The 25,342-nt window shown below is 43.6% G+C and overlaps 1 protein-coding gene across 9 annotated transcripts in view; it reads left to right on the forward strand.

Moving 5' to 3' along the window:
- Positions 1-9,608: 9,608 nt before the first annotated feature.
- The window catches only part of LOC137570520 (beta-galactoside alpha-2,6-sialyltransferase 1-like), a 126,928-nt gene continuing 111,194 nt past the window's right edge, over positions 9,609-25,342 (forward strand). For 7 of the 9 annotated variants that reach the window (XM_068279204.1, XM_068279211.1, XM_068279205.1 and 4 more), the window contains exon 1: positions 9,929-10,052. The gene's annotated coding sequence lies outside the window, so the exon portion shown is untranslated. Of the gene's footprint in view, positions 9,626-9,928; positions 10,053-11,102; positions 11,120-25,342 lie in introns of those variants that run through there. The other 2 variants (XM_068279208.1, XM_068279209.1) reach the window with 2 other exon arrangements.

The following is a 25,342-nucleotide window of genomic DNA, read 5'->3' on the forward strand; positions in this document are numbered from 1 at the left end:
GACGAGGTAAGCAAAACAAGGAAGGCTGCTCATTGCGGCCTTCCTTGTTTATTCTGGTCGCCGGAGGCGATCAGAATTACGGATCTGGAGAGCCCTCTAGTGGGCTTTCATGCAGCCAACTTTCAGTTGGCTGCATGGAATAGTTTTTTTTTTATTTAAAAAAAACCCTCCCGCAGCCGCCCTGGCGATCTTATTAGAACGCCAGGGAGGTTAATATGAGAAATTGCTGACAACAACGCAGTATATTTCCTAAGTCTTGTTTTTGTGTCAGGAATTCAGTAACCTTTGGAAGCACAAACATTGTGAAAAAACCCCATTCAAGGCTTTAATACATTAGAAACAGCAAGGTTTGAGCAATTGTATACAAATACTAGTCTCCCATGTTGGGCAAAGCAAGGTAACTGTGTTAACTATTAGTCAGATTGTGGTCTCCTTTCTATTCAAAAACACTCCTGAATAGCTGACTACTTGCTAACTAACATCTGATCTTCCTTGAGAGACACAGACTGGACAATTTAGCATCGCTATATTAAAATAGACTATACATTTCTTACTAATCTCTGCACCTATATTAACCTATAATAACCATGATCATCAAAAGTCTTTGTCTTCTGCACCTAAAGGGAGGAAAATTAGGCATATTTTTGTTTGATCATATACAGTTCAATTAATCAGAAAAACGTTATCCCGCCATCTTGAATAATCCTACATCGTATAGCCAGATGCACTTCTGCTTTTCACACTGGCCACTGTGTTTGCGTTTCCACCTGTTCGTTGGTACTTCTGATGCTTTTGTCATTGCCCGCACCATCTCAGCTTGTTGTCGCTTATCCGCCGCTCGCCTGGAGAACAGGTAGCATGGAAACTTCCTGTTGGTTTGAAAAAAAAATCCATGTAAATCTTACCTAGCAGCAGGGAGGATTCTCATTAGTCCACATGAACCAAAGAGCATTTTCTTTGTTGCAGGAGGCTCCCACAGTTTTTTTTTTTTTTTGCAAACCAACAGGAAGCCTTATACAGTACTTCCTGGTCACCGGGATAACCAAGGCCAGCAGTGCTGAATTTCTATGGGTAAGGTAGCATTTTTCATGCCGTTCCCATAGGTTTGCATTCCGTCGGTTTAGAGTTTGTGGTTGGCGTTTTTTGCCTTGTGGCTGCGGAAAAATGCATCAGCTTGGGAACTTGCATTTGAGGTCCGGCGAGTGCATAGTGCATTTCGTTTGACAGTGTCAATGCATCCAATTGATAACATGGGATGCATTTACTGTGCGATTTTGCATTTAACTGCGTTCTGTTAACCGGTTCAGCACCGCAGTGCCGAAAATCTCATGCATCCGAGCAACGTTCACCTCCCATTCATTCGCTTATAACTTTATCGCTACTTATCACAATGAATTGATCTATATCTTGTTTTTTCCGCCACTAATTAGGCTTTCTTTGGGTAGTACATTTTGCTAAGAATTATTTTTTTCTAAATCCATTTTAACAGGAAGATTAAGAAAGAAATGAAAAAAATTCATTATTTCTCAGTTTTTGGCCATTATAGTTTGAAATTAATATTCGAACGATCTCGCATCCAGGAACTTAAAAGCAGAGGAGAAGTTTCCTGGGGGCAGAAATACCGCGCTCTCTGGATAGAAAGCGTCGGTATTTCTGCGGGGAAGTTAGATCAGTGAATGGGAATTATATTCCCATTCACTGATCGGGGGGCTAGCGGCGGGCGCGCACGCCCGATCGCATGCACCATGCGGCGGGAGCAGCAATGCCTATCTGGACGAGGAAGCTCGTCCAGATAGGCTGAACTGGTTAAATGCAACGTTTTCCACTTCCATGTGAACTAGCCCTACCACACAGCATTGGAATGTGTGCATTTACAGTGGCAGTGAAGCACACTTTCATTGTACTGAATGCTTTACCGTATAGCTGCAACGCACCTCTAACGCATGGTGCAACTTTTTGGCCCCATTGGGATCTTACCGCATGGCTACGTACAACGAGTGAAAGGGCTCTTTGAGATAAATTTGCCCAAAATGTTGTTAGTGCAATCTGTATTTCTCTTGGCAATAACTCACCCACTTTTTGTGTTTGTAAAAACTTGGACACAAATGTTATTCCTCAATGTTACAAGCACGGAAACTAAAATAAACTAACTCCTTGGGAAAGAAAAGGACCCAAAGAATGTCTAGTTTGTCCCGAAAAAACAATGTACACAGCCCTACGGTGTCATAAGTAATGATAAAGTTATTGCTGAATAAATAGGAACATAGCCAAAACTGCTCTAGTCCATGAGGGCCCATTCACACTAGAGTGTTTTGCCGCGTTTTCGGCAAAACGCTCAAATGCTAGCGCTTTTTAAAAGCGCTAGTGTAATGAAAGCCTATGGGCCCGTTCTTATTTGTCTAATCGCCGCAAATCGCCCAAAAACGGACAAAAACGCGAAACGCAAACGCGTCGCCTGCACCATTTTCAGGCGATTTCCCAACGATCCCGTTTCAGTGCTATAGAAGCACTAAACGCGATCGTGGCAAAATTGCCACAGTGTTCAGTGATTTTTCCGCATTAAATCGCGGAAAAATCACTCCTGCAAAACACCAGTAAAAATCTCCGGCGTTTTGCGTTTCTAAGTGTGAATGGGGCCTTAGTGGTGCGAAGTGGTTAAAACACAGAAAAAGTGCAAAATGCAAAACGGAAGTAAAAGAAGAAAGATGCTATTAAAATATGTGATGAACATGAATTTGTAAAAAAGCAATATGCACGCAAATGGGCAAGACATTTGTTAGCTTTCCAAGGCTCGGTTACCACTTGTGTAGTAAACGTACCTGTTCGGTATGTTTTCTTCCCCCTCCGCGAAATGTAGACAGCGGATCCTGCTGTCAAAAATAGGGTCTACTTCCTCTTGCACAAAAGAAAAAAAAAAAAAAACAGATCCCAACCTGCTCCATTTTTCCAGACGAGTGAATGCGTTTCCCATAGCCACCAATGGTGCAAACCCATCCGAATGCGAACACAAGGAGAAAAGAGAGTGGAGCCTGATCTGGTCCTCTCCACTCTGTGCCAAATTGAGCGTTGAAACGGGAGGAGGAGTGGAAACCGAGCCTAACAATAGTTAGGGCTGCTAGTGCTTAAGGCCCTGTTCATACTGTCAGCGTTTGCAGAACGCATAGAAAAGCAAAGAAAACGCAAGTTGAAAAACGCATGTATGCGTTTTTCTTGCATTTTCTATTGTGTTTTTGCATGTTCAAAGGAAGTGTGTCACACAGGAAACAATGGGAAACGCAGAGGGAAACGTACGCTAAAAACGCAATAGTATGCGTTTTTGATACGCGTCCATAGACTTTAATTGCGTCCGTTTTTGTGCATGATGCACAGAACTGCGTGCAGCAATGCGGATGAGAAACGTATGCGTCTCATACGCATACATGTGAACGAGGCCATTAGAAAACATTAGTAGCCGTTTCTATGCGCAAATTCTGCCCATACGCGTTCTGGAAAAACGGCTAGGAATGCACATAGTCTAAACAGGGCCTTACGCTGAAAACCATCAAAGAATCACTATTTTTTGCCATCGCTCCCAGAGCTTCTGTGATTGCAGGTGCTGTAGTATGAATGCTCAAACGCATGCGCAAAGGCTGCAGAATCGCCCATAGTGTGAAACACTGTCTTGACATGTACATGTTTTTCTGGTACTTATCCGTTAGCCGGGCGCATCCGGCAGGTGGCGCTAATTACTATTCTCCCTCCAGGCCGACATGGATAGTAGGGAAAGATGTAACTCTGGTGGAGTTTTGTCGCCACCTGGAGGATGCGCCCGTCTAATGGATAAGTACCGTTTTTCTTTCTTTTTCCTTTTTTTTTTTTATGTTTTTCATTGAATTTTTTATTTTTTTATTTTTTTTTAAAGAGACTCCGTAACAAAAATTTCATCCGGTTTTCTTCCATCCTACAAGTTCCAAAATGTATTCTAATGTGCTCTGGCTTACTGCAGCACGTTCTACTATCACCATCTCTGTAATAAATCAACTTATCTCTCTCTTGTCAGACTTGTCAGCCTGTGTCTGGAAGGCTGCCAAGTTCTTCAGTGTTGTGGTTCTGTGATGCATTTCCCCCCTCTAGGCCACTCTCTGCACACTGCCTGTGTGTTATTTAGATTAGTGCAGCTTCTCTCTGCTCTATTATCTTTTACAAGCTGGATAAATCCTCCTCTGAGCTGGCTGGGCTTTCACATACTGAAGAATTACATACAGGCAGAGCTGTCTGCATTCTGCAGGAAGAAACAGCCCGACACTTCAGTGGAAGATAGCTGCAGGTGGAAAGAAACACACAAATGATCTCTTGAGATTAAAAAGGAAGGCTGTATACAGTCTGCTTGTGCATGGATGTATTTTCTATGTGTACATCAACCTACTTCCTGTTTTGGTGGCCATTTTGTTTGTTTACAAACAAACTTTTTAAAACTGTTTTCAACCACTTTTAATGCGGCGGGGAGCGGCGAAATTGTGACAGAGGGGAGTAGGAGATGTCCCCTAACGCACTGGTATGTTAACTTTTGTGCGATTTTAACAATACAGATTCTCTTTAAAGTCGTAAATTACAACAATACAGATTGTAAAGAAAGTACAAAAGTTGAACAGTTAACCAACAATTACCACAAATCAATCAATGAACAGTGCACAGGTGAATGTATACATATCCTGACAGGCACATGTATTTCAACACCTCTCAGAGATTAGTGTGGCCTTAAAGAGATACTTAAAGGAGTTGTCAGGGAAATTATAATAAAATAAACGCTACTTACCGGGGGCTTCCTCCAGCCCCAAGCTCCCAGGACCTCCCTCACCGCAGCTCTGCCCGCAGCCGTTTGCCGGAGCTCTGACCCGGTCCCCGGCGATGACGTCAGAGCGACCTGGAGCCAAAATTTCCAATACAAGGATCGCACACACGTTGGTAGGTAGGCTGGTGCTGGACCCCCAGGCAATGTGCAAGTAATTTTCATGAAGGAGTTCGCACACAAACCGTAGAAGCAATAAACGTGAAGTATTTATTCTCCCATCACATACATGTGCAGACACGGTCTGACCTGCTTAGGTCGACGCACATTTCGGGGCCACGCAGGGTCCCCTTTGTCAAGACAGATAGCAGATAAGACATACATGTATTATCATTTCGACTATAGCGAATACGCATGCGTTGTCCGCATGCGGATTCGCACAACCAATACAAGTGGATGGGCCTGTTTCCACTTGTGCGTTGTGCGGAGCGTTTTTGTGTGCGGGGAAAATCTGCACGGCAGAGCCGTCAGAATTCACTCCCCGCACACCGCTAAGCGAATCGCATACAATGTATCTAATAGGGAAATCGTATGCGGTTTTGGCATGCGTTTTTCGCCGCGATTTCGCATAGGAGGTAATGTTAATTTACAAAGGCAGTGACATGGTTAAAATCGCCCACCTACTACCCTATGCGAAATCGCATGCGGAATCGCGGGAAAAACGCATGCAAAATCGCACCCGCATGCGATTTCGTCTGCGGTGATTTCCCCGGCGATTCCGCACCGCACAAGTGGAAATGCAGCCTTAAAGCAATACCAGTTCCCTGGCTATCCTGCTGTTCTTCTGCCTCTAATACTCTTGGCAAGAGACCCTGAACAAGCATATGAAGATTAGGGGCTTGATGCACAAAGCGGTGCTAACCTAGTCAGCACGCCTTTTGGGCATGATAAGCATTGCAAGTAGGTTAGCACCGCTTTCAGGAAAAAACGAATGTGCAAAGTTTTGCAAAGTCCGGTGCGCACGAAACGTCGCATAGGGTTTAACGGCGTTGCGTGCGTAAACTTTGCGCACGTAAAAGTTTACGCGCGCAAAACGTTGCACGCGAGTTTATTTTATCACGCCTAAACTGAGTTTAGGCGTGATAATGGGCTTTTCACCAGCGTGCTAACTGTTAGCACGGCTTTGTGAATCAGGCCCATCGTGTTTCTGACATTATGGTCAGATCTAGCAAGATTATCTGCATGCTTGTTTCTGGTGGGATTCAGACACTACTGCAGCCAAATAAACCAGCAGGGCTGCCAGGCAACTGGTATTGTTTAAAAGGAAATAAATATGGCAGCCTCCATATCCCTCTCACTACAGTTGTCCTTTAATGTGTTAGGAAGGAGGAGGCTGCTAAATTATGGTCCTGCTAGAATCTTTCAGAACAGAATACAAATTGTACAGATGTACCCTGAACAATTTTGGAGTATTGTAGAGATTAAACTTTTTACAAGTTCTAAATCAATTTAATTTCAAAATCCTCTTTTGTACTATCTGCCTGGCCTTCTCACTCTTTTGCATAACATTCAAGCAGTATTTAATGATTTGTAATGTGAATCAGCTGTGACATATCAGGTACTTCAGAAGACCTCCATAGAGATAACATCATCTGTTTCACAGCACAAAGGAGGTGGATTATCTTTGCTCTAATATTATTGGAGGAACATTCAGAACCTATAGAAAATAGTGCTGAGGTGAGGATAGGACTTTTGAAAGGTTTCCCAGTGGGAGACACATTTTGAATGCTTAAAGAGAACCCGAAGCGGGTTATTAAATCTGAAAAGGGACACAGAGGCATGTTCCCATGATCTGCAGCATATACCTCTGTGTGCCCTAATCGCCGATCTACGTGCCAGCTGTGCCCCGCCAGCCCCCCGGAATCTGGGGACATTCTGAATGACGATGAACTACAGGGAAGAGGCTTCCCACTGCAGGCTAAGGAACGCCTGCAAATCGCCCCTTCCCCGACCTATCAGAGTCTTCTAACAGGCTCTCTGCTGCCTTCTCCCTTCCTCTCCCCCGCTATGCTCTCACAGGAGATCACAGACGCTTTGTCTCCAGTGCTGTGACCCCTAAGGTCACCGAAGTGAAAGTGATGGATGGAGGCAGATAGGAGCAGCGGGGAGAGGAGGTAATGAGCGCTGCCTGGTCCAGCAACTCCCACAGACCAGGCAGCATGTAGACCTGCCTCAGGTTCTCTTTAAAGGATACCACAACTGAAATGTGGCATAATGAGATAGACATGGGTATGTACAGTGCCTAGCACACAAATAACTATGCTGTGTTCCTTTTTTTCTTTCTCTGCCTGAAAGAGGTAAATATCAGGTATGTAAGTGGCTGACTCAGTCCTGACTCAGACAGGAAGTGACTACAGTGTGACCCTCACTGATAAGAATTTCCCCCTTTTTTATCTCTTTCTTGCTCTCAGAAGCCATTTTCTTCTAGGAAAGTGTTTTATAGTTGGAATTTCTTATCAGTGAAGGTCACACCGTAGTCACTTCCTGTCTGAGTCAGGACTGAGTCAGCCACTTACATACCTGATATTTACCTCTTTCAGGCAGAGAAAGAAAAAAAGGAACACAGCATAGTTATTTGTGTGCTAGGCACTGTACATACCCATGTCTATCTCATTATGCCACATGTCAGTTGTGGTATCCTTTAAATTGTACCAGAGCTGTTGACACAAAAGTTTCATCGTGCATGTGCGTCCAGCCCGCATGCACTCCCCCGACTGGGGGTGTTCAGCACCTGAGTGCCAGACCTTCCAGCGAAGGACAGGAGCAGCCCAGGGAGACGACGAGGAACGAGCGACCTCCAGGGGGCTGGAGGAAGCCCCAGGTGAGTATAAAACATGAGACTTACTTCGTCTCAGGTGCACTTTAACAGAATGTGTATTGTTTTTAACCACTACCCGCCCACCAGCCGTTTTAAAATAATCTTGTAGGTCCCACTTAACAGACCACAGGACTTCAAAACATACTCCCCGGTCGCTGCTAACGTGCCCGAGCGATTGCGCCCCAACCCCCCCCAGGGCCGCACTTACGGTCAGAACTCGCAGAGCCGTAATTGGTGAAAGGGAATCGAAGTGTCCGTAAGCAAAGTTCATGGCTTCAATGAGCTTTGTTGTAACAGCACTCTGTGCCTAGAATACAGTGATCATGAGGAGGACATCTAGTGGTAAAAAAAGACATTCAAAAGATTAAAAAAAAAAAAACATCCTACACACTTTAAATTAAATAAAAATAACACCCCCCCCCCCCCCCCCCACAGTTACCAAAATAAAGCACTTGAAAACAAAAAATGAAAAAATGACAGCATTTAAAAAAAATAGTTACGTTAGGGACCCTGCTTTTTGTTTACTATGTATGGCATAAGGGTTATTACTGTTGCATATATGGGGTTGTAATTAGTAACGGACGCAAAAATGAAAAAAATGCACCTTTATTTCCAAATTAAATATTGTTGCCATACATTATACTAAAGACAGAGTTTAAATGTTATAATAACCTGGACAAATGGGCAAATAAAATGGCATGGGTTTTATTCACAGTAGCAGGTTTTATTTTAAAACTGTAATGGGCGAAAACTGAGAAATAATGAATTTTTTTCCATTTTTTTTCTTCTTATTCCTGTTAAAATGCATTTAGAATAAAATAATTCTTAACATAATGTAACACCCAAAGAAAGCCTAATCGGTGGTGAAAAACCAAGGCAGAGATAATTTTGTCGTGACAAGTAGTGATAAAGTTATTGGCGAATGAAAGGGAGGAGCGCTGACAAGTGAAAATTGCTCTGGTCCATTAGGGTAAAAACCCTTGGGGGTGAAGTGGTTAAAGGAAAAATGAGATGAAGATAAAGGCGATATTGATAATTACATGGGGCTTCCTCCAGCCCCATGAGGTGCGTGGGCTCCTTTGCCTTCCTCTCCGTAATATGGCCAACCACGCGGTTATTCACATGTGGCTCGATCACGCGAGTACCCCCCCATCACACTTCCACAGCTGGGAGCGTTCTGCACCTATGCAGTAGTACTGCGCAGGCGCAGAACGCTCCCAGGGATCGCGGCCATACCACACATGCACACGAGTTGTCGCAACTAGCCAGATTACCAAGGCTGATTAGAAGACAACAGAGCAGCCGGAGAGGACAGCGAGGGAGCCCACTGCAGTGGGAGGAAGCCCCAGGCAAGTATAAATATATAGCCTTTATCTTCATTTCAGGTACCCTTTAAAGTGAATTTGAGATGGTTCACTAGCGCTAATTTATATTTACCTGGGACCTCCTCCAGACCCATAAGTACCGTGGCCTCCCTCACTGTCCTCCTCAGCCCCTCCATTATGCTGCTATGACTCCCGTTAATCCAGGCAGTCAGGGTCTTCTGCACATGCGTGAAAGCCCTCGACTGGCGGCGACTGACCAGATTACCGGGAGTCTTAGCGCCAGAACGGAGGGGCTGAAGAGGACAGCAAGGGAAGCCTCAAAGCTTTTGGGGCTGGAGGAAGCCCCAGGTAAGTATAAATTAGCGCTAGTGTACCATTTCAGGTACCCTTTAAGTACATTGCCATGATAACGTGTGCAGCGACCACAGACAGTGTTGTCACATAAAACTTCCAAATGTTCCCACGTCATTTCGTTTCTCTATAAACTTACATAACAGGATTTACCAATACAAAATAAACTAGTGTTTTTTTTCCTTCTCTTTTTGGCTTTATCGGTTTTCACACAGGAAGCAGCTTGGAAAATGTAAACAGAGAAGTGAGGATCGTGTGGTATCAGTTTCGGTCAATAGTCAGAACTCTGAACGTGTCTCTCAGGTAAGCTGAGGGGAAACATGCAAATCAGGGTTAGCCTCAACTGTCAGCTAACGTGCTGCTGAACACTTTTCTTTAGAAGTAACTCTCTCTCTCTTATAAGCCATGGTGTAAAAAGTCCCCCGCAGCTGCCAACGTTTCCTGTGCCAGCCCTGTGTGTGCTCAGAGTCTAGTGCACCTGCTAGTGTTTCATATAGCATTACTGTACAAGGCATCTGTCAGCCCCGCCCCAGCCCACCACTCTCAGCTCCACCCCTCCTCCTAAATATACTCTGCACCCTTGTCACTGCTTAGCCTCGCAATCGTGCTATCTCTGCTCATTCCCTGATTGATGGCACAATCATTTATTATGGTGCTGATGCAAAGTGGAGCTACCAGGGTTATAAAACAGCAATCAGTGACTGAAGACAGTGACTGACCAGAAGTTTTGGTAAGTTCAAGTGTGCATTTTACTCCGTGCTAAAGTACTTACTAAAGGGGTGGATAAGTTGTGTTGTATGTTGCCATACATACTAGTTGCAATTCTAGTTAATGGGACCTCATTGTCAGAATCAGTTTTAGCTTTCAGGCTGTCATTGTTATTTATATAGCGCAGAACTGTACAGAGTATATATTTTCTTGCCATTTAACTGTCCCTCAGAGGGGCTCACAATATAATTCCTACCATAGTCATAGGTCATTGCAGCCCCCTGGAGTGATCCTGGAGTCATCCTGTGCACTTGGCGACCCCCACAAAGCTTGCCGGTCGCCAGCAGTCCTTGGCTACTGACTGTGCATTCGCGCCTCCAAGCCGCGCACACCCTGTGCTCCCGCTGCCGCAAGCACTCTGCACATCCGCAGTAGTGATTTTCGCATACTGCGCATGTGCTGAACGCTTTCAGCTGCGCGGTGAGGGGGCACATGGCCAGCCAGCTTCGTGGGGGTTGGCTCTGCTTGCTGGAGGGTCTTCAGGGGGCTGCAGTTTTAAATTGATTTTTTTAATGTAGATTTTATGTAGATTTCCTTTAACTTTTAACAATTAACTTATCTGTATGTTTTTGGGATGTGGGAGGAAACTGGAGTGCCTGGTGGAAACCAACGCAGCCACGGGGAGAACATACAAACTCCATGCAGATAGTGCCCTGGCTGGGATACAACCCAGCGCTGAAAGGCGAGAGTGCTAACCAGTACGCCCACGTTAAATATACTGTTGGCTAGTTGTTTGACCAGCTCAAGTGAAACTGGAACAAATATGGAGAAGATGCTCAGAGCTACCAACTAAGATGAATTAGCATAATCTTCATCTTTTATTAATAAGGTGCAAAGCTGTACAACAAACAGCAAAAAACAAACTTGCAAAGTACAAGCTGTGACAGCGGAGGTTTACAGCCACCTGGTCAGTCCTGTTTACATTCTAGGAGATTGCGAGGACCAGTTTCCACTAGACTTGGGACTTTTCACACTTTTCCTAGCGTTTTCTACAAGCAGTTTCCAGCCTTCACAAATGCAGGAAAACTGGTATTTTTTGAATGAACTTTCGTGTGAGTTTTTGTGTCGTTTTATGTGTGTTTGTATGCAGCTTTTGGGGTTTTGATTTTCCTCTGCAGCCCCATTTTAGATGTATCTATGAGTGCCCATACATGGTACAATAAAAACGTTCGATTTTCCTGTTTATTCAACCAAAACAATCAAATCGAATGAAAGTCAAAAATAATTTTTTTTTCGATCTAACGGAATAATAAAACAAAATTCTCTAATTGAAAAAAAATTCTAGCATTTACAGATAGGTAAATGTAATCTGCAGTGCAATTTTTTGCACAACACACAATTTGTCTGCATTTTCAGCGTAAACGAGAATTGCACATCGCACATGAAAGACTTGCTGCATGGTTTTATAGCACAGGAAAATCACAAAACACTGAAAAAAACCAAGAAAATCTAAGAAAAAATGTGATTCCAGCAGTGCGGTGCAATAGATCAGTCGGGCATAGCACGAAGCATGCAGTGGTTAACACCATAACGCCTGTGTTAAAGGACCAGCAAAAAAAGTAAACAGTTAAAATCTGACAGAACCAACAGTTTTTGGACAAGCAAACAGTACATAAATGCAGACTGGGCACTCTCTTTAAATACTTTAATCCTTGCTTGAGCAACGCTTATGATAAATACATATCCATCACATGTATAAACATCAAATTAAGTTGAAGATTGTGGTGGTTTAGTAGGGATTGGGTGACCAGGGGATGATGTGGACGGCACAACAGCCGTTTTGCGCCGGTGTGGTGCTTGCTCATGCTTTTTGTGTCCTTTTGTGTAGTTTTTGGACTAGTCCATCTCCTTATGTGGGATTATCAGGGTTTTCTTTGTTTTCAACAGCATTTCCTGAACGACAGGAAGTCTAATGGTACCCATACACGGTACAATAAAAACATTCAATTTTCCAGTTTTTTTCAACCAAAACGATCGAATGGAATGAAAGTTGAAAAGAATCTTTTTTTGATCAAGAAAAATGAACGATTATCCTGTTTTTTCTATAAAAATCCGATTAGACATGTTGAAAAAATCTTTATATTTGATCTAATGGAATAATAATCGTACTAAATGATCTAATAAAAAAAAAAAGAAAAATCGTGCCCATACATGGTACAGTTTCTTACTTTTTCTTTTTTTCGATTAGATGATTTTGTTCGATTATTCTGTTAGATCTAATATAAAGATAGCTTTCAGGCTGTCATTGTTATTTATATAGCGCTGACATCTTCTGCAGCACTGTACAGAGTACCGTATTTTTTCGGACTAAAAGGAACACTTTTTCTTCCCCAAAAGTGGGGGGAAAAAGTCAGTGCGCCTTATAGTCCGAATACTACATTTTTGATTGAGCCAGGTGTCCCCACCAAGTTGCACATAGACACTGATACCTGCTGCGGCCCCTGCCAAGCCTCTTGTGCCCTGTAATGGCAGAATTAAGGGGAAAAAAAAACAGTTCCCGCGGCGGTCCTGAGCCGCATCTGGCCAGTAATAAAAAAAAAACACTTTCCCCGGAGCAGCCCCCCCCCCCCCCCCCCCTGCTACGTCTCTTATAACCCCTGCGATCCTCCATTTCATGTCCTCCCATGCTTGCAGCCTCGCGCTGGTGTCCTCTCACTGCGTGACCCGACGGTGCGCAGTCAGGTCACGTGATGGTGCGCACCGTCAGGTCACGCAGTGAGAGGACGCCAGTGCGAGGCTGCAAGCATGGGAGGACATGAAATGGAGGATCACAGTGGCTGGAACAGGTAATTAGGCTTCCACTGTAGCGCTTCAGACACTGCAATTGCCGGGGAGATCAGAGAGGCATATAGCAGCATTGAAGCCGCGCCGGCAGTAACAATTGGCTATTGTGTTGTTGGCGGGGACAACAGGAGACTCACTGTTTTTTTTTTTTTTTTTTACTGGCCAGTTGCCAGGGGCTACAGTTCAGTTTGTGGGGGGGATGCCATGAAACAGTTTTTTTTTTTTTAATTCTGGGTTGCCAGGAGGAGGGACGGGCAGTCAGGCACCACAGTAAAGCTTTTTTCCCTGCTGTTGCCAGGGGATACAGAAGCTTGAGTAGGGGAAGGGGTGCCAGTGTAACTGTGAGGCAGTTGGTGTTAATGTAGCTGAGGAAGGCAGCAGGGGTTACTTTAGATGGGCAGTATAGCTTAGGAGACAGAGATAGCTTGGGGAGGGAAAGCTCCATAAGACACCCCTGCACCATAGATGCAGCTAGGTTTAGTTATATTTTTTTTCCCCGATTTTTGTCCTTAAAATATGGTATATATTTTCTTGCCATTTAACTGTCCTCAGAGGGGCTAACAATCTAATCCCTACCATCGTCATAGGTCTATGTATGTATTGTGTAGTGTATGTATTGTAGTCTAGGGCAAATTTAGGGGCAATTAAAGGGTTACTTTAACATTAAAAATCAGTTTAGCTTACCAGTTGGTTCTTGTAGCCCCCTGGAGTCACCCTGTGCACTTGCCTTCCGTCCAAGTCCCTTCATTGAGCAGCAGCGACCCCCACAAAGCTGGCCAGTCGTCGTTAGTTGGCGGCTACTGCACATGTGCACACTCAAGCCGCGCGTACCCTGATCATGCTCACACGAGCACTCTGCACATCCGCAGTGGTGATTTTCGCGTACTGCGCATGAGCTGAACGCGTTTAGCTGCACGGTGAGAAGGAGCATGGCCAGCCAGCTTTGCGGGGGACGGCTTTGCTTGCCGGAGGGTCTCAGACGGACGGCGTAGGCACAGGGGGCTGCAAGAAGTCCCGGGGTAAGTTTAAACTGATTTTTTTTTTTTTACATTTTATTTAGATTTCCTTTAACTTATATCAATTAATTTATCTCTATGTTTTTGGGATGTGGGAGGAAACTGGAGAGCCCAGAGGAAACCCACACAGACACAGGGAGAACATACAAACTTCGTGCAGATAGTTCCCTGCCTGGGATACAACCCAGCGCTGTAAGGCAAGAGTGCCAACCCCCCCCCCCCCCCCCCCCCGTTAAATATACTGTTGACTAGTTGTTTGACCAGCTCAAGTGAAACTGGAACGAATATGAAGATGAAGCACAGAGGGCCAGATTTATCAAAGCATTACCGACAGTTTTTCCTTCTAAAACTATTCTAACCTGCAGAAGAACAGTTCTGCATGATCGTAAGAAACTTCCCAAAGCCTATGTAATAGCGGCAGTTTAGCATGGATTTCTAGAGCTACACTACAGTTAAGAAAAGTGCAAATCCTTCCCTAAACTGCTGCAGATTAAGAAGTGCTCATTAGCAGTTCTAGAGATAGTGCAGGCTAGATGTGATTTGTGGAGGGCTCCTCCCCCTCACTCAGAGATTGCTGACAGCAGATGTGTTGGTTACCTCAGCAACAGCAATTCCCCTCCTCCTAGCTCCTTCTAGTCCTTACAGTTTAAGAAGGAATCTGCACTATCTAGTGATTTCTTAGGATGTCTGAGACATCCTAAGAAATTTCTAAAAACCTACTAATATTTTGTCTCAGACACTCACACTCTTGATAAATCTGTCCCAGAGCTCCCAACTAAATTTCATCTGATGAATTAAAATAATCTTAATATTTTATTAATAAGGTGCTAGCTTTAAGGTGGCCACTAAGGATCCAATTTCTAGCGAAAAATCGTTCGAGTGATCAGAAATTCTGATCGGAAGTGAAATATTGTAATACATCGTTCACTACACCATCAACGAATCATTGTTTGCTTCCTATCTATCACAACCAACAAGAAAATCCAATTTTTAGTTCGACAATTTATTCGGGCGACATTTTTTTCACTCGTTCATAATCAATTGTGTCCATCAATGGAGGTTATTTACAACCAATCCGATCAGAATTTCTGATCGCTCAAACAATTTTTCGCTAGAAATTGGACAGTTAGTGGCCACCTCAAGGAGCAAAGCTGTACAACAAACAGCAAAAAACAAGCTTGCAAAGTACAAGCTGTGACAGCGGAGGTTTAGAGCCACCTGGTCAGTCCGGTTTACAATCTAGGAGATTGCGAGGACCAGTTTCCATTAGACTTGGGACTTTTCACACTTTTCCTAGCGTTTTCTGCAAGCAGTTTCCAGCCTTCACAAATGGTGCCCATACACTGTACAATAAAAATGTTCAATTTTCCCGTTATTCAACCAAAACGATCAAATCGAATAAAAATCAAAAATTATCTTTTTTTGCGATCAAGAAAAGGAATTAATTATCCCATTTTTTCAATAAAAATCCGATCGGACATGTTGGAAACATCTTTATACTCGCTTTAACGGAATAATCAAACAAAATGATCTAATAAAAAAATATGAAAACACATAATACTATTGTATATTTCTTTTCAATCCTACACCATTCAATGTTCTGGAAAATTGTACAGAAATGTCCACCACTCCTTATCGAGTTTTTTTTTTTAAACAACAAAAACTGAAAATTTGATCAGATTTCTAACTCGAATCCTTTTTTTTTTTTTCTGTGCATTGCTGTATCGTTTTTATTGGATTGCCATTAAATTTGATCTTTTTATTGTATTGTGTGTGGCCACCTTAAGGCTGGGTGCACACATACAGTGATGGGAAAAACTATTTGCCCCCTTCCTGATTTCTTTTTTTTTTCAACTTTCTTTTTATTAAGAAGGCTAAAAGTCATGGTACATATGAAAACATGTCCAAAATGTAAATAAGCAGTGGTAAAGGTTATCACATGACATGTCCTTGAAAACAGCCAACGTCACAGATGTTAAACACGACTAGTAATGCTCAAAATACAGGCTGGGGAAGAAACAAACATGACGGGAGATAAGACCATGTAGCTTAAAATAATAACAAAAAAAGAAGAATATCATAAAAATTTTAACTGTTGACATAAATCCGTCTCTTATGCGTATATTGTTGGTGCTTGTGCTGCGTTATCTAATCAAAGTGTAAGACCCTGGGAGGGGGGGGGGGGGGGTCGTACAAAGTGACCCAGCTGTTGAGGAGGTTCGGCAGGAGAGAACACGAGGTCAGTGGGATGAGGTCCAGGACGACCATTGGCTCCATGTGCTAAGGAATTTATCTGGTTTGTTGTTTATAGAAGAGGTGATGTGCTCCATGGTGTATATCTCTTTGATTTTGAGCATAAGAGCTGCCCTGTTGGTAGGGATTGGACGGCATTGCATACATGGGCTATAAATGCGTTAAAACCCTTGGAAACCTGAGGATTATATTTGTGGAACAGAGCTACCCAGGGGTCGACCTGTACCTCAGCACCAAGGACCTCAGAGAGTACTTGAAAGCACAACGCCCAGAAGGACTGGACGCAAAGGCAACTCCACCAACAGTGGAGCTGGTCTGCCTCTCTACCGCAGCCTCTGTAGCATGTGTTAGTGGGAATCAGGTTCCATTGGTGCATTTTAGAGGGAGTTCGATACCAATCGTAGAAGATTTTGTAAGCGCGTTCCCTTAGAATGCAATTGATTGAGGATCTAGCCATGCAGTTGAAAGTGGAGAGCCAACCTTTGTCGTCCAAAGTTTTGATTAACCTCGCCTGCCATTTGCTCAATGGGGTAGTGACCTCATCCAGAGTCTGGTACCATATAATGGAGTATAGATCTGAGATGAGGCCTTTATCTGAGTAATTACGTATGTATATCTTTTCCAAATTACATGGTTCAGGGCATAGGCCTGTCTTGGACAAATGCGAGATAAACCCTCTTAACTGTAGGTAATGAAAGATTTCCGAGGGAGGTAGGGAGTGTTTTACCGATATTGCTTGCCATGACAGTATTTTCCCGTCCTCATAGAAGTTGTTTACTCAGGTGATTTGTTTGCCTATCCATTGGTTCCAGACAGGTAGTTGAAGGCTGGGGGAGAAATCGGTGTTGCCGAACAGAGAACCTAAATGGGAGGGACGTTTGTCTAAGGACAGCCTTTTAGATATTATTTTCCATAGGGTTAAAGCTTGCGAGATAATGGGAATCTCCTTGAGGTGAGGAATGTCTGGGTGGAGGGTCCACATGAGATTGGAAATCGGAAAGGGAGCTATGAGTGAGGCCTCCAGGTCCACCCATCTAGTCCTCCCCGGGGGAGAGGCCCATTGAAATGTTTGTGCTAAGCGGGCAGCGTAAAAATATAAAAGAAGCTGCGGGGCTCCAAATCCTCCCTGTGTCTTACTTCGTGCCAGGTATTGGTACTTGATTCTGGGGGGTTTGTGGTTCCATATAAATTTTGTGGTGTGGGACTGAAGTTTCTTGATTTCTTTTGGTATGATAGCTATGGGGAGGGCTCTAAACATATACAATAGTTTAGGAAGGAGAGTCATCTTGACCGCCGCTATCCGGCCTGTCAAAGATAACTGCTAGTGGGACCATTCACTCAGTAAACCATGAAGGGTCGATAGCATAGGGGTGTAGTTGGCGCCGTATAGTTGGTCCAGTTTTGGGGTGAGATGAATTCCAAGGTATTTAATTCATGTGTCTTTGAATTTAAAGCCACTGTTTCTGTATTTCAGGAAGGCCAAAAGCCATTGCCTCTGATTTTGTTTTATTGATTTTGAAGCCAGAAAATTCACAGAATCTATCAATATGCTTATATAAGTTAGGAAGAGAGATCTGTGGATTAGTGAGTGAAAATATAGTGTCATCTGCAAATAGAGCCACTTTATATGATTTCCCTCCGGCCTCGATTCCTGAGACATCAGGACATTGTCTAACCAGGATGGCAAGGGGATCGATACACATTGCAAACAGAAGAGGAGAGAGGGGGCACCCCTGTCGAGTAGAATTGAGGATTGGGAATTGCGGTGAAACCAAACCCATGTTGCTCACGACGGCCGAAGGGGCCGTGTACATGCTCCTGATTGCGTTCATAAATTCCCCTGGTATGCCAAATCTCGTCAGTACTAATCTCATATATCTCCAGACCTGTCTGTAACGGGACACGCACCTTCCAAAAAGTTCAACTTTTGTCTTGTCGGTCCACAAGGTATTTTCCCCAAAGTCTTGGCAATCATTGAGATGTTTTTTTTTTAGCAAAATTGAGACAAGCCTTAATGTTCTTTTTGCTTAAAAGTGGTTTGCGCCTTGGATATCTGCCATGCAGGCCATTTTGCCCAGTCTCTTTCTTATGGTGGAGTCGTGAACACTGACCTTAATTGAGGCAAGTGAGGCCTGCAGCTCTTTAGATGTTGTCCTGGGGTCTTTTGTGGCCTCTCGGATGAGTTTTCTCTGCGCTCTTGGGGTAATTTTGGTCGGCCGGCCACTCCTGGGAAGGTTCATCACTGTTCCATGTTTTTGCCCGTTGTGGATAATGGCTCTCACTGTGGTTCGCTGGAGTCTCAAAGCTTTAGAAATGGCTTTATAACCTTTACCAGACTGATAGATCTCAATTACTTTTGTTCTCATTTGTTCCTGAATTTCTTTGGATCTTGGCATGATGTCTAGCTTTTGAGGTGCTTTTGGTCTACTTCTCTGTGTCAGATAGCTCCTATTTAAGTGATTTCTTGATTGAAACAGGTGTGGCAGTAATCAGGCCTGGGGGTGACTACAGAAATTGAACTCAGGTGTGATAACCCACTGTTAAGTTATTTTTTAACAAGGGGGGCAATCACGTTTTCACACAGGGCCATGTAGATTTGGAGTTTTTTTTCTCACTAAATAATAAAAGCCATCATTTAAAACTGCATTTTGTGTTCAATTATGTTATCGTTGACTAATAGTGAACGTTTTTTGATGAGCAGAAACATTTAAGTGTGACAAACATGCAAAAGAATAAGAAATCAGGAAGGGAGCAAATAGTTTTTCACATAACTGTAACATAACGTGAAAGGCTGCGTTGTATGTCATGGTTTATGTTACTGTTGTGTGCATTTTTGTTGTATTTTTGTTGTGTTTGTGTTAGCGTTTTTTTTACCGCTGATGCGTTTTTTTAAGCGTTTTGAGTGCATTTTAATGCGTTTGCGGTTCGCATGTATAAAATCCATATACGTTTTGTATACGTTTTTCATGTGTTTTTCTTTTGCATTTCATGCAAATCTCTAGGAAGACAACAGGAAGCAGAAATACATCTTAAAACTTTTTTTTTCAAAAAACGCATATAAAAACTCATGGAAAACGCATGAAAAATGCATACCGTTGCATTCCCATTGATTTTCATTACATGCGTTTTTGAATATGATGCAACAAAACCCAGCGTTTTTAAAAATGCAGGTTTCAAAACGCATATAAAACAAATATGCGTTTTTTTATATGTGTTTTTTCCTGCGGCCCATAAACTTCCATTGGTGGCAAAAATGCAGAGTCTTCCGCAACACGAACGTTTCTGCTATCCCAGCCTTAACCATTTATGCCTTTTGGACGTATCTGCTACATCCAAAAGTCTGCTGCTGCGCGCTCCTGCGGCGATCGCGTGCTCCCGTGCCATCGCCCATTAGCCCGGAGATCAATTAATGGGAACACAGTTCCCATTCATTGATCTAAGCCCCCGTTAGAAAGACCGACAGCTTCTATGAGAAGCCGCGATTTTTCTAAAGAAAAATAAGTTTCACGTCCTCCCTTTACTTCCTGTAATAGCATGATTGTTCGCTTGCAGGAAGAACTTTTTTTTTTTTTGACTGAGACCATCTTGTTGCCAAATTGTAATACTACATCTACATACATTTAAAAAAAAATGTTTTAAACACACAATAAATGACATTTAAAATTAACTACAGTATATACCTCTCACACTGCCAAAAATACCCAAATAAAATTTGTAATTATAAAAAAAAAAAAAAAAATTACAATAAAAAACAAACAAAAAAAAACAAAACATAAATAGTTACCTAAGGGCCTGAACTTTTTTTTAATATGCATGTCAAGAGGGTATATTACTATTATTTTTTAAATGATAAGCTTGTAAATAGTGATAGATGCAACACTGAAAAAATGCACCTTTATTTCCAAATAAAATATTGGCGCCATACATTGTGATAGGGACATAATTTAAATGGTGTAATAACCGGGACAAATGGGCAAATAAAATATGTGGGTTTTAATTATGGTAGCATGTATTGTTTTAAAGCTATAATGGCTGAAAACTGAGAAATAATGAATTTTCCCCATTTTTTTTTTATTCCCGTTAAAATGCATTTTGAAAAAATAATTCTTAGCAAAATGTACCACCCAAAGAAAGCCTAATTGGTGGTGGAAAAAAACAAAATATAGGTCAATTCATTGTGATGAGTAGTGATAAAGTTATTGGCGAATGAATGGGAGTTGAAAATTGCTCGGATGCATAAGGTGAAAAACGACTGAAAGGGAACCTTAACTGAACGGCCCCCTGCAGCAGTCCTGTGCCCTCGGAACCGCTCTGGAATCCTCCAGTCCCCCGCTGTCACTTAGTTTCGTTTTTGACGACTCATCAGTCGGCCGGGCGCCATGCGTATTATTGGACGCATTCCCTACTGCAATTAGCGCTGTTGCGGACCGCAACGCGTACAACGCATTCCGCACGCGTAGATATGTGGCAACGCGTATTTTTGTACGCGTTGCGGTCCGCAGCAGCGCTAATTGCTGTAGGGAATGCGTCCAATAATACGCATGGCGGCCGGCCGACTGGTGAGTCGTCAAAAACGAAACTAAGTGACAGCGGGGGACCGGAGGATTCCAGAGCGGCTCCGAGGGCACAGGACTGCTGCAGGGGGCTGGTAATAGCCCCAGGTAAGTGAAACTCTTTACCCCCTGTTCAGTTAAGGTTCCCTTGAAGACTGAAGAAACCTGAGATGGGGAAAGAGAAAAAATGTATACATGCCTGGGGCTTCCTCCAGCCCCCTCCAGGCTGATCACTCCCTTGCTGTCCTCCGCCACCTCCTGGATATTCTGCAATCGACCCCCGGTAAGTCCTCCAGGTTGGGGTGTACTGCGCATGCGCAGCCTGGCTGTGCGCCCACGTCCCCAGGAGCGTTCTGTGTCTGTACAGTACTATCGTACAGGCGCAGAACACACCTGGCTACAGGAGAGCGTCAACTGGCCCTGACTGGATTACTTACCGGGGCCGATCCAGGAGACGACGGGGGAGGCGAGGGAGCGATCAGCCTGGAGGGGGCTGGACGAAGCCCCATGCATGTATACATTTTTTCTCTTGCCCCATCTCAAGTACACTTTAGGGGCCGGTTTTCACTGGGGTGCAACGTCCATTTCCAAATCGGACAAGGCACCTGTGCTTGTACGAATATGCAGCTGAATCGCTTCCAGGGATTGGGACACATACAGTGGACAACTGCAGCATGCTGTCTGAATCGCACAGGCATGCAATTCAGACGGTAAGCCTATTAACTGAATAGACATCGTTTCCCTGTCCAACTCCTGTGCAGGAAAACACTGTGTATTATGACTTGGTGGAAATGGCCCTTATACAATGTCAAAATCAAGTGAAAATGAAAATGCTTAGACAGGAGATGGTGAGAGTCCCAGGTCCAGCTTCCACCCCTCCTGCTCTCACACTTTATCATTCTTTCTGTGTGATATCTGTGTTATTCCCCGAACAGCATTTGTATTTGCACAAAATCCCATATATCAGCTCCAGCCTCCCCACAGGCAGCTCTTGTGTGAACTATCAGAACTGGGCAGTTCTCAAGCTGCCTCCCTCAACTAGGGTCACGCTTGCACTACTTATGTAAATATCAATGATATCATGTGTGTGACAGTAAAGTCCAATGCTAACAGATACTGCGTACTTCTGCCCACAGACATCAGGGGGTGGTTAGCTAGAAGGAAGTCCCGTACAATGTCCCGTACAAAGCCAACTGTGTACAGATAGTTCTCCTTTCTTCTGTGGATCAGAGATCAATCATTTACAAGTACTTTGGTCTTTTATAGGCCATTGAAACTCGTTTTACAGACATAAATGTCTGATATAGCTGAATCCCTGCATTTATGTATTTTATGCAGATAGCAGTGTAGAGCATTACGCTGTAGGCAACAGGTCCTGCTGACGCTTATTACACTGATCAGCCACAGCATTAAAACTACTGGCTGGCTAATAAAGTGAATAGCGTTGATTATCTCATCTCAGTGGCACTTGTCAAGGATTGGGATACATTATGCACCCGGCGAACAGTCAGTTCTTGAAGGTTATGTATTGGAAGCAGCAAAATGAGCAATTGTAAGCAACAGCTAAAGGTGCTAAGTGACGTTGCCACCATACATTTGATAAGATCATTCAGAGCAAAAGAGAAATATCATATTTAATCGATTCACAGCATTAAAGTGGACCTAAACTCAGAACTTTTCTGCTCTAAAAGATACACAACAACATAATAACCTGTAAAGAAAAACATTTCTTTGTTAAAGCTGATACACATCCTGCAATAAATCTGCATCGTTTCTACTTCCTAATTCATGGAAGCAGACATATTATGCTTTCAGATGAGCTTCTACCATCTCTGCCATGGTAGTCAGTTGGCACAGTGGAGAGATCAAATTACCACTAGTGATTAAACAAAAATGAGGCGGGATTAGACAGGCTAAACTCTCTAAATACATACAGGGTGCATTTCTCTGTTTTCCTTCTGTCCTGTGCAAGAGTTCAGGTCCACTTTAAAGAATCCTAACTATTCCTCAATAATGAAACCAGTTGCAATTGTATCTATAAAAAATGATCTATAGAAAAATGATCTATTTCTTCACTAGTGTGAAGAAACGTTCCGTTTTCTCATTGCCCCAATGCATAGCTTCAGCTTCCATTTCCATTCCGCTGAGCTCAGCAGTCCGGAAAAATTGCTGCAGCAGGAAAGTTGCAGGCCGTTCAGTGGATCACGCGGAACGGATCTCTTCTAACAGACCAATCTGGACGGATCCATAGGTTAAGATTCGATCCATTTGCATCCGTTAGGATCCATTCCGTTCTGATCCACGAACAGAACATTTTTTTTAAAGCCAGTATGATCTGGGCCTTATTCTAGGTTGAATGTCAACAAAATAGTCTGTTAATAAAAAAATAAAAATAAAAAGTTTTATGGTAAAGTTACTCTCCTGCTTACACAAAGCACACATCATGGATACTGTAAGTTCTTTTGGCAGTGGACAGAAGTCATCATTGGCACTCTGGCTGGTCTCTGGCAGCTTCATGGCAGTGCTGCAATGCACTGTGTGTTTGGCACCACCTCAGCCCACTGATGTCTAACAAAGGATCAAGTCCCAATACTGTTGAGGAACATCCATCTAGCGTGTGTACAGGTCTTTAGACAGTTTGATCTGGCTAAACAAACACAGAGCAAAGACCAGTGAATTGCTTCTACAACTATATGTTAAACGGACGCTGAACACAACCAAAAAATGGAATATGAACTTACCTGGAGCTTCCTCCAAGCCCCCCGGCCCCCGTAGTCCATGAGGTCCCACTGCGTTCTCTGGGTTCCCTCTGTTCTTCCACTGGCGGCTCCGTTATCCGAGGGACTTTGCCAGGAGTCATGCACAACTATAAGTTAAGCAGTTATTCCAGTTTGTAGGAAATTGGTAATGCTACACATCGTCCTATAATTTTTTCGATTGTTGTTGGTTGCTTAAATCTAAATATCTTTTATCGTATATGTGTACTCACCTTAACTCTTCCCTGTCTATGCCTAACACTAATCTCCCCACACCTAGTCCTAACATTAACCTCCCCCAACCTATTCTTAACACAAACTTCTCCCCACCTACGCCTAACACTAACCTCCCCCCACCTACGCCTAACGCTAACCTCACCTGACCTAGCCCTGACATTAACCTCCCCCAACCTACTCCTAACACTAACCTCCCTCATCTCCTATCACTAACTCCCCCCAACCTACTCTTAACATTAACTCCCCACCTACTCCTAACACTAACTTCCCTCATCTCCTCCTATCACTAACTCCCCCAAACCTACTCCTAACACTAACCTCCCCCACCTACTCCTAACATTAACCCCCCCACCTACTCCTAACACTAACCTCCCCACACCTATTCCTAACACAAACCTCCTCCGCCTACGCCTGACACTAACCCCCCCCCCACCTAGTCCTATCGTTAACCACTCCCAACCTATTCTTCACACAAACCTTGCCCCACATATGCCTAACACTAACCTACCCCCACCTACGCCTAACGCTAACCTCCCCCCACCTAGCCCTAACATTAACCTTCTCCAACCTACTCCTAACACTAACCTCCCTACACCTATTCCTAACACAAACCTCCCCCACCTACTTCTAACACTAACCTCCCCTTACCTGCTCCTAACATTAACCCCCACCTACTCCTAAAACTAACCCCCTCATCTCCTCCTATCACTAACTTCCTCCAACCTACTCCTAACACTAACCTCCCCCACCTACTCCTAACATTAACTTCCCCCAACCTACTCCTAACACTAACCTCCTCACACCTATTCCTAACACAAACCTCCCCGCCTACTCCTAATACTAACCTCCCCTTACCTGCTCCTAACATTAACCCCCAACCTTCTCCTAAAACTAACCCCATCATCTCCTCCTATCACTAACTTCCCCCAACCTACTTCTAACACTAACCTCCCCCACCTACTCCTAACATTAACCCCCCACCTACTCCTAACATTAACCCCCCCACCTACTCCTAACACTAACCGCCCTCATCTCCTCTTATCACTAACTCCCCCAACCTACTCTTAACATTAACCCCACCCCACCTACTCCTAACACTAACCATCCTTATCTCCTCCTATCTCTAACTCCCCCCAACCTACTCCTAACACTAACCTCCCCCACCTACTCCTAACACTAACTTCCCCAACCTACTTCTAAAAATATACTCCCCCCCCACCTGCTCCTAACACTAACCGCCCCCAACGTACTCCTGACACAAACCTCCCCCCACCTACTCCTAACACTAATCTCCCCCCCACCTACTCTTAACACTAACCCCTCACTATCTATTCCTAAGACTAACCTCCCACTATGTACTTCCAAAGGTCATTAACAATACAGTTTTTAATAGCGATCAGAAGGAATCAACCATAAATGAAAAAACAAAAGAATAACCAATCTGATCAATTCAAGTACAATCGAACCACAAAAAAGATTGATGAATTAATGGATAAATGGATTTTTTTTAATGTTGATTGGCACCAGCAACACTCTCCAATCTAATCGATCAGAAAGGTTGATGATTTGCGAAAATTGTGTCGTAAATGGGCACCTTTACACTAAACATGGTAATTAACCCTCCCACGGCCAACTTGTTACAAGACAATGCCC

Source organism: Hyperolius riggenbachi, chromosome 4 (genome assembly GCF_040937935.1).
Source record: "Hyperolius riggenbachi isolate aHypRig1 chromosome 4, aHypRig1.pri, whole genome shotgun sequence".
Lineage (NCBI taxonomy): Eukaryota > Metazoa > Chordata > Amphibia > Anura > Hyperoliidae > Hyperolius > Hyperolius riggenbachi.